The sequence below is a fragment of the Heterodontus francisci genome, chromosome 4 (assembly GCF_036365525.1).
Source record: "Heterodontus francisci isolate sHetFra1 chromosome 4, sHetFra1.hap1, whole genome shotgun sequence".
NCBI lineage: Eukaryota > Metazoa > Chordata > Chondrichthyes > Heterodontiformes > Heterodontidae > Heterodontus > Heterodontus francisci.
Window position 1 is genome coordinate 194049105 of NC_090374.1, and position 12260 is coordinate 194061364.

The following is a 12260-nucleotide window of genomic DNA, read 5'->3' on the forward strand; positions in this document are numbered from 1 at the left end:
CCCGCTCTCATTCAAGTTCAGCCGGGGGGCGGCGGGAGAGAGAGCACAGGGTTCATTTTAACTCCCCATTTTCCGCTGCGAGGTGTGCGAACCAGAGTTCCGAACGCAAAGGCAAGAGAAAGAATACGAAACAAAATAAAAGAACAATGTGAGAAAGGAGAGAGACTGCGAAGCTGGCGAATTTTAAACCCTGTCCAGAGGGGGGAAAAAACACATGCAGAGAGCAGAGCCGGGAGCAGAGCTGAGGTCTAGCTCCAGTTTGTGGTGGGAATGTGAGAGTCCCTGGAGCGGAGAATCCGGATTGGAATATCTCTCTTTCTCCACACACATACACGACAAGACTCGGAATTGTCTTGAGAACATTTTTTTTGGGTAATCGCAGAGTTTAAATCCATTTCCAAATCAGTAGCAATTCGCAATTTTTAAAAAACCTCTTGCTCTTGCACTCGACAGCCAGAGAGAGAGAGAGAGAGGGGTGGGGGGAAATCACACAGAGGACCAGGGAGCCAAGAACATTTTACAGGCAGTTTTGTTGCTGCACTTTTTTGCTTCACCCTAACAGTGAAATGATCCCCGTCCCTCTCTCCACACACACACACAATCTCCCAACTCCAAATAGGACCGGCCAAGCTGCACCCACACCAATGCAAAGAGCAACAATCAAAGCTGAGACAGTGATTAGTGAGAAGATGGAGAGGTGGGAGAGAAGGGGCAGGGTTTACCTCAGCCTGCCAGCTCCCTCAGTAGCAGCAGCCGCTCTCGGGCAGCGCTCTGCCAGCATTAATCCAGTGCTGCGGGCTCCGACCCCCGAGTAATCCAACATCGAAGCGGCTCGCACCTTCCTCGGCAGGCACACCGGGCGGAAGCAAAACGGCGAGAGGAAGAAAGAATGTCATTTAAAAAAAGAGAGGGGGGTGGGGGAACAGCGCTCAAAGTGCCAGTCAGTGTGTCCAGGAATCCCCAATGTGTCTGTCTGCTGCTCTCAGTGCTGCACCGTGCGGATCCCAGACATGGCTTTTCTTTGAGAGCAAACGGGCGGCGCTTCTCTCCAGGATCTCCTCACTCACTCACTCTCTCTCTCTCTCACACACACACACACACAGTCTCTGAATCTCCGAGGCACTCTGGAGGGAGGAGGAGAGAGGTCAGTCCGCTGACGTCAGGCACATCAGGATCCACCAGCGCTCCACTCTCAGTCTCCAGACACACACACACAAAACTCAGTGAGCTCCAACATCAAGCCAGCCCACAACAACCCTTTCTCAGACTGCTCACAAACCCAGTGCCCAAACAGCTTCCCAGAATACGAACGCCCAGCCTCTGGAATCAGATATATATATATATAAGCAGCCTCCCATGAATGCAACGCACCAACTCAAGTAAGCTGCAGGCTTTTTGTTCAGTACAGTGAATCGGATATAAGCAGCAGCAGCCTCTCAGTCTCGGGCTTTTCGCTGCACAGAAACGCACTGGCTAGATATCAAACCAGAAATGAGATATAACCAATACTACACTTCGTCTCAACCCTGTACAGCCATTCGCAGAAGAACACAATTAGAATCAAACTGGGAAATTATAAATGCATAGCCTGAAAATGTTGATTCTTAGCAACAGGAATTTGTATTTACATGGCATCTTTAAAGTAGTAAAACCACCCAAGGCTCTTCACAGGAGCGGATCAGACGCAATTTTATTAAAACGCCACATGGAGTTATTCCGACAGATGATCAGAAGCTCCGTCAAAGTGATAGGTTTCAAGAAGTGACTTAAAGGAGGATAACAAAAACAACTTGCATTTATATAGCAAAAAATCCCAAGTCACTTCACAGGAGTGTTATCAAAACAAATTTGACACTGTGCCATGGAAGGAGATATGAGGAGAGGCAACTCAGTCAAGGAGGTAGGTTTTAAGGAGTGCCTTAAAGGGTCAAAAAGAGTGGTATAGAGGCATAGCGGTTTAGGAAGGGAATTCCAGAATTCCAGAGCTGAAGGCCCAGGCAGCTGAAGGCACAGCCACCAATGGTGGTGCAATTAAAATTGGGAATACACAAAAGGCCAGAATTCGAGGAGTGCAGATATTTCAGAGGGTTATAGGGCTGAAGGAAGTGACACAGATAGGGAGGAGTAAGGCCATGGACAGATTTGGAAACGAGGATGGGAATTTTTAAATTGAGACATCGCCGTATCGGAGCCAATGTCGATCAGCAATCAATAGGGTGATAGGTGACCGGGACTTGGTGCAAGTTAGGAATCAGGCAACAAATTTCTGAATGAGCTCAAGTATAATGAGGGAGGAAAGTGGGAGCTGGCCAGGAGAGCATTGTAAAAATCAAGTCTAGAGGTTAAAAAAGCATGGATGAAGATTTCAGCAACATTAAAATGAAGCAGGGTCAGAGACGGGTGATGTTATAGAGGTTGTAGTGGAGGGTTTTGGTGGTGGAGTGGATATGTGGTCAGAAGCTCATCTCAGGGTCAAATAGGATGCCAACAGTTTGATTCAGCCCAAGATAGTAGACAGAGGGAGGGATGGAGTGAGTTGGGAACAGTGGTTGTGCTGGGCTCTGAACGCAATGGCTTTGGTCTTCCCCATTTAATTTGTCATTATTTCTACTCATTCAATACTGGATGTCAGTCAAGCCATGCATATATTTTGCTCCATTTGCACTAAACATGTCTTTAGAGAGGGCAAAAAAGGGGCAGAAATACATGTGCAGGGCAGTCCTGAGTGAAGATATTCCATTCCTCAATACAGACAGTGACGAGGCGTTGGCATCTCTCAACTTACTGAGCTTCCCTCGTAAGTTGAGAAATTATTGAACATCAAAATGAAAGTGTCATACAGGCTCCCACCTGCCAAGAATGAGGCATACGTTATTTCGCCACATGAACATTAAAAATTAAAATTGCTGCTAGGAGGAAAAGAGGGCCTATCACAAGGAATTGCCAGGCCCCTCACCGGAAAGACCTTTCTTGCATACTAGCAGACAGTGTTGGAACAAAGGACCCAGTCCCTGCTTCTCCAATACACAGAAGACGTGGTCAGGCCAGTTTAGTTGCACGACTAACTGGCTGTTTGAATGTGAACTTACCACAGAGTGTTTGAAACTCAGAAAGCTCTTTGCTCCTGAACTGAAAAAAATCTCTCTCCTGTCTGCTCTCATCTCTTTCTCATGGAACTAAAGACCTATTGAAGACACATAAACCCCAAGAGAGAAAAGTTTCCTACAGTGAACAAGGTTTAAGAAGAATACTGGGCCCTAACAAAAAGCAAGACTACCTACAATCAAGGACTACAGTGAGTTTGAAGCACAATAAAAACCCCTCTTCAGAGATTGCCTCAAACCTCTCTACTTTATTTTTTCTTCTGCTCTTTTCTGGCCCGATTTGCATGTGTATATTGCGTATGCATGCTAGTGTGGGGATGTGGCGTGTATCCGTAGGCATTAACAGAATTAGAGTTTAAATTTAAGGTTTAATAAATTTTTCTTCTTTAAACCTAAGAAAGGATGTTTATGCTCATTTCTTTGCCCTTTCATTGGAAAGTGGTGAACAAGAATTCACAAAGGGGGAGCTCAAAACACAGTGTATTTAAAAATCAAACCCTGTTACAATAAGACCAGGTGAAGATGTTAAAAGACTCCTAGACATCTTTCTCACCTGGTTGTAACAGAAATTTGGGTGCTAGTGTCCAAGATTTTACCCACAGACAAACGAGATAAATTGGTGTTGAGAAGCCAAATTGTTCCCAATCAAAAAAAAGAGCAAGATTTCAATACAGATTTTCTTGTGGTTGTGTGTGATTGAATCCTAACATGTCCGCAACTGAAGTGAATAGCTCTCCAAACCAGGGTGAAGTAGCTTGGGATAAGTCAAAAGCACTGTCTATGGAGGAGTTGGAAAAAATGGCTGAGCAGTGTGGGATCACTGTACGTGGCAAGGCTAGGAAGTCTGAACTCCTAAGGCTAGTGGCCAACCATTTTTCCCTTGCATCTGAAGAAGCAGAAACAGTGTTCAAAGAAGACCCAGACAGGGTACTGCTTGCAAAGATACAACTGGAACAAAGGAAACTTCAATCAGAAGAGAGGGAAGGAGAAAGAGAGAGGGAAGGAGAAAGAGAGAGAGAGGCAGGAGAGGGAGAAAGAGAGCCTTCCAGATGGAACAGAAAGAGAAAGAGAGAGCCTTCCAAAAGGAACGTGAAGAAAATGAAAGACAGGACGAGGAATGAGAAAAAGAGAGAGAGAGAGAAAGAATATTCAAGAAAGAATCCGAAGAGAGAGCTGAAGCGGCTTGAGTTGACTAGGGGGCGACAGAGAAACCCAGTGAAAGCATGGCCAATATGGAGGAGCAGAATTCAGGGCTGGGTACGAAACTGCTAAATCTCGCTCTATTAATTCCAGAATTCAATGAGGAAGATGTGGAAGTGTTTTTTGTGTCTTTTGAGAAACTGGCAAGGCAGCTAAAATGGCCGGCTGAGACCTGGACCCTTTTAATACAAAGCAAACTAACTGGAAAAGCCCAATAGGTGTATATCAAATTATGAACTGACCAAAAATGCTATCCTCGGGGCATATGAATTAGTACCTGAAGCCTATCGCCAAAAGTTTAGAACTCTCAAAAAGAAAGCTAATCAAACTTATCTGGCAATCGAAAAAAGGAAGCAGCTGGCTTTTGACCAATGGCTGAGGGCTCTTAAAGTACAGCTCAGTTCTGAGACTTTCAGAGAAGTTAGACGAATTTTAAAACTCTCATTCTCAATAAAAACCCATGTAGAGGAGCAACGGGTTCAGGGAGCCTGGCAAGCAGTCGCTCTGGGCGTTGAGTTTGCTTTAAATTATAAGTCGGTTTCCCAGGGAAGAACCTTTCCTAATCACTCCCACAAATTCAAAAAGTGCAAGGGGTGGGAAGATGATCTCTGCCCAGGCAGTTCTGGGAGAGAAAGGAAAGCAGGAGACACAGGGGGCCCTCCTCCAGCCAAAAAGGAAGGTGCTGTGAACAAGAGTGAGACCTGGAGACCTGTGTACTTCCATTGTAATAAGGCAGGGCATTTAAAAGCTGACGACTGGAAACTAAAGGAAAAACCGAAAGGGTTAATCAAGGCACATCTGCTCCGTGAAGACAGGACCAAAGAACAAAGAACAAAGAAAATTACAGCACAGGAACAGGCCCTTCGGCCCTCCAAGCCTGCGCCGATCCAGATCCTCTATCTAAACATGTCGCCTATTTTCTAAGGGTCTGTATCTCTTTGCTTCCTGCCCATTCATGTATCTGTCTAGATACATCTTAAAAGGCGCTATCGTGCCCGCGTCTACCACCTCCGCTGGCAATGCGTTCCAGGCACCCACCACCCTCTGCGTAAAGAACTTTCCACGCATATCCCCCCTAAACTTTTCCCCTCTCACTTTGAACTCGTGACCCCGAGTAATTGAATCCCCCACTCTGGGAAAAAGCTTCTTGCTATCCACCCTGTCTATACCTCTCATGATTTTGGACACCTCAATCAGGTCCCCCTCAACTTCCATCTTTCTAATGAAAATAATCCTAATCTACTCAACCTCTCTTCATAGCTAGTGCCCTCCATACCAGGCAACATCCTGGTGAACCTCCTCTGCATCCTCTCAAAGCATTTACATCCTTTTGGTAATGTGGCGACCAGAACTGCACGCAGTATTCCAAATGTGGCTTAACCAAAGTCTTATACAACTGTAACATGACCTGCCAACCCTTGTACTCAATACCCCGTCCAATGAAGGAAAGCATGCCATATGCCTTCTTGACCACTCTATTGACCTGCGTTGCCACCTTCAGGGAACAATGGACCTGAACACCCAAATCTCTCTGTACATCAATTTTCCCCAGGACTTTTCCATTTACTGTATAGTTCACTCTTGAATTGGATCTTCCAAAATGCATCACCTCGCATTTGCCCTGATTGAACTCCATCTGCCATTTCTCTGCCTAACTCTCCAATCTATCTATATTCTGCTGTATTCTCTGACAGTCCCCTTCACTATCTGCTACTCCACCAATCTTAGTGTCGTCTGCAAACTTGCTAATCAGACCACCTATACTTTCCTCCAAATCATTTATGTATATCACAAACAACAGTGGTCCCAGCACGGATCCCTGTGGAACTCCACTGGTCACACGTCTCCATTTTGAGAAACTCCCTTCCACTGCTACTCTCTGTCTCCTGTTGCCCAGCCAGTTCTTTATCCATCTAGCTAGTACACCCTGGACCCTATGCCACTTCACTTTCTCCATCAGCCTACCATGGGGAACCTTATCAAACGCCTTACTGAAGTCCATGTATATGACATCTACAGCCCTTCCCTCATCAATCAACTTTGTCACTTCCTCAAAGAATTCTATTAAGTTGGTAAGACATGACCTTCCCTGCACAAAACCATGTTGCCTATCACTGATAAGCCCATTTTCTTCCAAATGGGAATAGATCCTATCCCTCAGTATCTTCTCCAGCAGCTTCCCTACCACTGACGTCAGGCTCACCGGTCTATAATTACCTGGATTATCCCTGCTACCCTTCTTAAACAAGGACCCTTATGGAAAGCACAGCAGAACAGAACAAGCTGTGGCTTTAAATGCAGTGAGAGTGCAACCCAGGAAGTTTACTTTGGCCAGTGCAGGAAAGGTTAATATGATTACCGGAGTTTTGTGTTTGAAGGGAAAGTAACCCCATACCCCTCGAGTGGGGCAAGCAAGCCCATAGTGATTCTCAGGGACACAGGGGACATCAGATCCCTTTTACCGGGAAAAGGCCTGACCTTTCCCCCAGAGAGTGCAGTGAACTCCGGAATGGTGGTGAATGGTATTGGAGGGCAGTGTATGTCTGTGCCTGTACACTGGGTGCACCCGGAGTGCGACCTAGTTTCGGGACCGGTGACCGCAGGAATTGTCCCTAGCTGGCCTGTAGACCGGGTTGACCTGCTCCTAGGTAATGATTTGGCAGGGGTGAAGGTGGTAACCCCCCCCCTCCCCCCCGCCCCCAGTAGTGAAAGACCACAGGAGGTCAGAGAGACAGGGCAGTGGCAGGAGACAGTCCTCTGCAGTGCCCCTGAATGTGTAGTGGATCAAGCCATGATCAAACCAGCTCCCCCAGAGGAGATTGCATTGGCACTGCAGGCAAATGACCATGAGGTCTGCCTGTCCGTCCGAAACTTTCGTTAGAAAGTTAGGAGACCCAGGGAATGAATTCAACGGATTTTCCCTAGTTGAGGCACAGCGAGCTGAGCCAGTATTGCAAGAGTTAGCACAGGCTGCCCAGTCTGAAAGTGAAGCAGAGGGAGTCCCTAATTGCTACTATTTAAAGAATAAGGTACTGATGCAGAAATGGAGTTCTCCTCACAGATCTGAAAGGAGTGGACAGTAGTTCACCAGGTAGGGGTGCCACAGATGTAATGGAGAGAAATATTAAGAAGGGCCCACGAGACTACAGTAGCTGTACATGCCGGTATACAAAAGACCAAAGCCTGCATAAGACAGCAGTTTGACTGGCCAAAACTCCACAAAGATGTGGTGGAGTACTGCAGGAGTTGTCACATGTGCCAGGTTGAGGGGAAACCCCAACCTACAGTGAAACCTGCAGCCCTAAGTCCTGTTAGAGGACCCTCCAGCAGAGGGCTGGTGAACTGTAAGGAACCCCCATTGAGAACAAAAGGGGACAGGCAGGCACATGGCTGGCAAAAGTTTAGAAAGAGAAGGGGAAAAAGTGACCAAAAGGGCAGGTTAAAGGAAGTCTGGGAAGTATCCTGGATGAAAACCCCTACTGTCCGGTCAACCAACCCCGAAAAATGTGAAATGTTAGACCCCACATCCTCCTATGTAAATGCAGACTCTAGAAGCACCCCACCAGAGTTGTTAACAGCATTTACAGGAACCTGCAGAGACAAAGAGAGACCTCTAGGGGGCACAGAAACTGTGAGGGTGATACCTCACCTAGTTGAAGTGTCACAGGAGAGTGCAGTCAAGTCTGCACAAATACCTGCAGGTACGAGTGTCCCAGAGAACAAAGGGGAGAGTAACAAAGAATCCTTCCCCACAGTCAGAGGAAAAGCGAACCACCCATCCCCTGAAGTCAAAAGTCTTTGCATGACTGAGAGAGTTCAGAATAGACCCGCCCACTACTAACTCTCCTGAAAAAAAAGGGGAAATTAAAGCAGCACTGACACCCAGAACAGACCATTTTTTATAAGCTTTAAGATTGGTGAATGAATGGAAATGAATGAGAGAAATGCATTTATTTCAAGAACAACCCAAATCAAAAGTAGTCTCTGGTTCTGGCAATTTCTTCAATTGTGTATTAGAATGTTTTTTGTCATTCAACATTTTCAGAAATTAATCACTACAGGAAGTTTGGTAATTGAGGGAGTTTGGTAAGGAGGAGAACTATAAATTAAGAAAATAAATCTGAGTGCATAAAATGTAAAGTGGGAGTTTGGTGCATGAGGAAGGGACTCCTTTCTTTCTTTCTTCCACCTTATTTCAACCTCCAGTGGCTGCCTTTCTCTTCAGTACAGGGGAAAAAGTTGATTGGTGAGTAACTGGTAAGTTATTTTACTTCTCATTGTAATAAAAAGTTTTTAAAGTTACAGTATGGCAAGTCAGCTCAGCCAAGTGGAATGTACCTCCTGCTGTATGTGAGAAGCACCACATGTCTTAGATGAACACAACTGCAGGAGGTTTCACAGGCTGCAGAAGCTTGAGCTCTGGGTTTCAGAACTCGAGCAGTGGCTGGAGTCACTATTGTGCACCCACAAGGCAGAGGACTACGTGCATAGCATGGTTAGGGAGGTGGTCACACGGCAGGTTAGAAGCATGCAGGCAGAGAGGGAATGGGTGACTGCCAGGCAGTCTAAGAGAACCAGGCAGGCAGTGCAAGAGTCCCCTGAGTCTATCTTGCTTGCGAATCAGTTTTCCATTTTGAATACTGGTGAGAGCAATGGTTCCTCAGGGGAGTGCAGCCAGAGCAAAGTCTATGGCATCATGGGTGGCTCAGCTGCACAGGAGAGGAGGAAGAAGAGTGGAAGAGCAATAGTGATAGGGGATTCGATAATCAGGGCATCAGACAGGCATTTCTGTGGCAGTAAACATAACTCCAGGATGGTGTGTTGCCTCTCTGGTGCCAGGGTCAAGGATGTCATGAAGCAGCTGCAGGACATCCCTCTGGGGGAGGGTGAACAGTCAGAGGTCATGGTTCACATTGGTACCAATGACATAGGCAGAAAGAGGGATGAGGTCCTGAAAGCAGATTTTAGGGAGTTAGGAAGGAAATTAAAAAGCAGGACCTCCAAAGCAGTAATCTCAGAATTATTCCCAGTGCCACATGCTAGTGAGCATAGAATAGGAGGATTGATTGATTGAACATGTGGCTGGAGAATTGGTGTAGGAGGGAGGGCATCAGATTTCTGAGGCATTGGGATCAATTCTGGGGCAGGTGGGACCTGTACAAGATGGACAGGCTACACCTTAACAGGACGGGAACTAATATCCTTGCAGGGAGATTTGTTCATGCTTTTGGGGAGGGTTTAAACTAACTTGTCAGGGGGGTGGGAACCTGAGGGATACCTCAAATTGGAAGGAAGTAAAACTGATAACAGGAGGAAGAAAAGTAACAAGTGACATTAGAAAGCAGGCGAAACAAAGGCAAGCAGCAACTCGGCTTAGAATGCAGAATGTCAGGAAGTCAAGGTTAAGGGCACTCCACCTGAAAGCATGCAACATTTGCAACAAGGTAGATGATTTAAAGGCCCAAATAGAGGTAAATGGGTATGATCTAATTGCCATAATGGAAACATGGCTACAGGGTGACCAAGACTGGGAACTGAACATTCAAGGATATTCGACATTTAGGAAAGACAGGCAAAAAGGAAAAGGAGGTGGTGTTGCGCTGATAATAAGGATGCGATCAGTACATTAGTAAGGGAGTAGTGGTAGTGTGAGGCATGGTATTAATCAGGAGATTAGAGAAGCATGTGGCATGGGTAATAGAGTAATCACGGGTGACTTCAATCTGTATATGGACTGGGTAAACCTAATGAACACTAATGCTGTGGAGGATGAATTTCTGGAGTGTGTTAGGGATGGTTTTCTAGAGCAGTATGTTGAGGAACCGATTGGAAAACAGGCTATTTTAGATCTTGTATTATGTAATGAGAAAGGGCTAATTAATAACCTTGTTGTTGAACATAATAATGATCGAACTTTACATTATGTTTGAAAGTGAGGTAGTTCAATCTGAAGCCAGGGTGTTAAATTTGAACAAAGGAAATTATGAAGGTATGAGGGGCAAATTGGCTGAGGTGGATTGGAAAAATACATTAAAAAGTATGACAGTACATAGGCAATGGATAGTCTTTAAATAATTATTACATAGTTTACAGCAACTATACATTCCTTCAAGGCACAAAAACCCCAAAAGAAAAGGCAGTCAACCAGGGATAAAAAAGGAAGTTAAGGATTGTATAAGATTAAAAGAAAAGGCCCACAAAGTTGCCAGAAATAGTAGTAAACCTGAAGATTGAAAGGAATTTAGAATACAGCAAAGGAGAACAAAGAAACTAATAAAGAAAGTAAGAATAGAATATGAATGTAAGCTAGCAAAAAATATAAAAATGGACTGTAAAAGCTTCTACAGGTATGTAAAAAGGAAACATTTGGCTAAGACAAATGTGGGTCCATTACAGGCAGAGTCAGGAGAATTTATAATGAGGAATAGAGAAATAGCAGGGAAGCTAAATGATTACTTTGTGTCTGTCTTCACTGAGGAAGATACAAGAAATCTCCCAGAATTAGAGATCTAAGGGATTAAGGGGAATGAGGAATTGAAGGAAATTAATATTAGTAAGAAGATTGTATTGGAGAAATTAATGGGGCTGAAAGTTGATAAGTCCCCAAGACTTGATATTCTACATCCAAGAGTGTTGAAAGAGGTAGCTATGGAGATAGTGGATGCATTGGTGATCATCTTCCAAAATTCTATAGATTCTGGCGAGGTTCCTGCAGATTGGAAGGTCGCAAATGTCACCTCACTATTTACGAAGGGAGGGAGAGAGAAAACAGGGAATTACAGACCTGTTAGCCTGATATCAGTCATTGAGAAACTGCTAGAATCGATTCTAAAGGATGTGATAAATGGACACTTGGATAATAATGATCTGATTGGGCATAGTCAACGTGAATTTATGAATGGGAAATCATGTCTGATAAATCTGTTGGAGTTTTTGAGGATGTTACTAACACAATTGATAATGGGGAGTCATTGGACATGGTATACTTGGATTTTTAGAAGGCATTTGATAAAGTCCCCCACAGGAGATTGGTTAGCAAAATTAAAGCACATAGGATAGGAGGTAATATACTGGCCTGGATTAAGGATTGGTTAATAGGCAGAAAGCAAAGAGTAGCAATAAACAGGTCATTCTCGCATTGGCAGGCTGTCACTAGTCGGGTACCACAAGGATCAGTGCTTGGGCCCCAGCTGTTCACAATATATATCAATGATTTGGATGTAGGGACCAAATGTCGTATTTCCAAGTTTGAGAATGTGGGACTGTGTGTTGTGAAGAAGATGCAAAGCGGCTTCAAGGGGATTTGGACAGACTTAGTGAGTGGGCAAGAATGTGGCAGATGGAATATAATATGGAAAAATGTGAGGTTATCCACTTTGGTAGGAGGAACAGATGTGCAGAGTATTTCTTCAATGGTAAGAGATTAGAAAGAGTAAATGTACAAAGGGACCTGGGTGTCCTTGTCAATAAGTCACTGAAAGCTAACATGCAGGTGCAGCAAGCAATTAGGAAGGTTAATGGTATGTTAGCCTTTATCACAACAGGATTTGAGTACAGCGGTACTGAAGTCTTGCTTCAATTATACAGAACCTTGGTTAGACTGCACCTGGAGTACTGTGTGCTGTTTTGGTCCCCTTACTTTTGGAAGGATATTATTGCCATAGAGGGAGTGCAATGAAGATTCACCAGACTTGTTCTTGGGATGGCGGGACTGTCCTATGAAGAGAGATTGGGGAAGTTGGGCCTGTATTCTCTAGAGTTTTGAAGAATGAGAGGTGATCTTATTGAAACCTGCAAACTACTTAAAGGGATAGACAGGGTAGATGCAGCTAAGATGTTTCCCCTGACTGGGGAATCTAGAACCAGGGAATACAATTTCAAAATAAGAGGGAAGCCACTTAGGACAGAGATGAGGAGAAATTTCTTTACTGAGAGGGTTGTGAAACTTTGGAATTC

General features: G+C 44.8%; 1 protein-coding gene across 7 annotated transcripts in view; it reads right to left on the reverse strand.

The window, feature by feature from the left end:
• The window catches only part of LOC137369468 (receptor-type tyrosine-protein phosphatase delta), a 618622-nt gene extending 617428 nt beyond the window's left edge, over window positions 1-1194 (reverse strand). For 3 of the 7 annotated variants that reach the window (XM_068030719.1, XM_068030716.1, XM_068030717.1), the window contains exon 1: window positions 723-1194. The gene's annotated coding sequence lies outside the window, so the exon portion shown is untranslated. The remainder of the gene's footprint in view (window positions 1-722) is intronic. The other 4 variants (XM_068030722.1, XM_068030721.1, XM_068030720.1 and 1 more) reach the window with 2 other exon arrangements.
• Between the last annotated feature and the right edge of the window lie 11066 nt (window positions 1195-12260).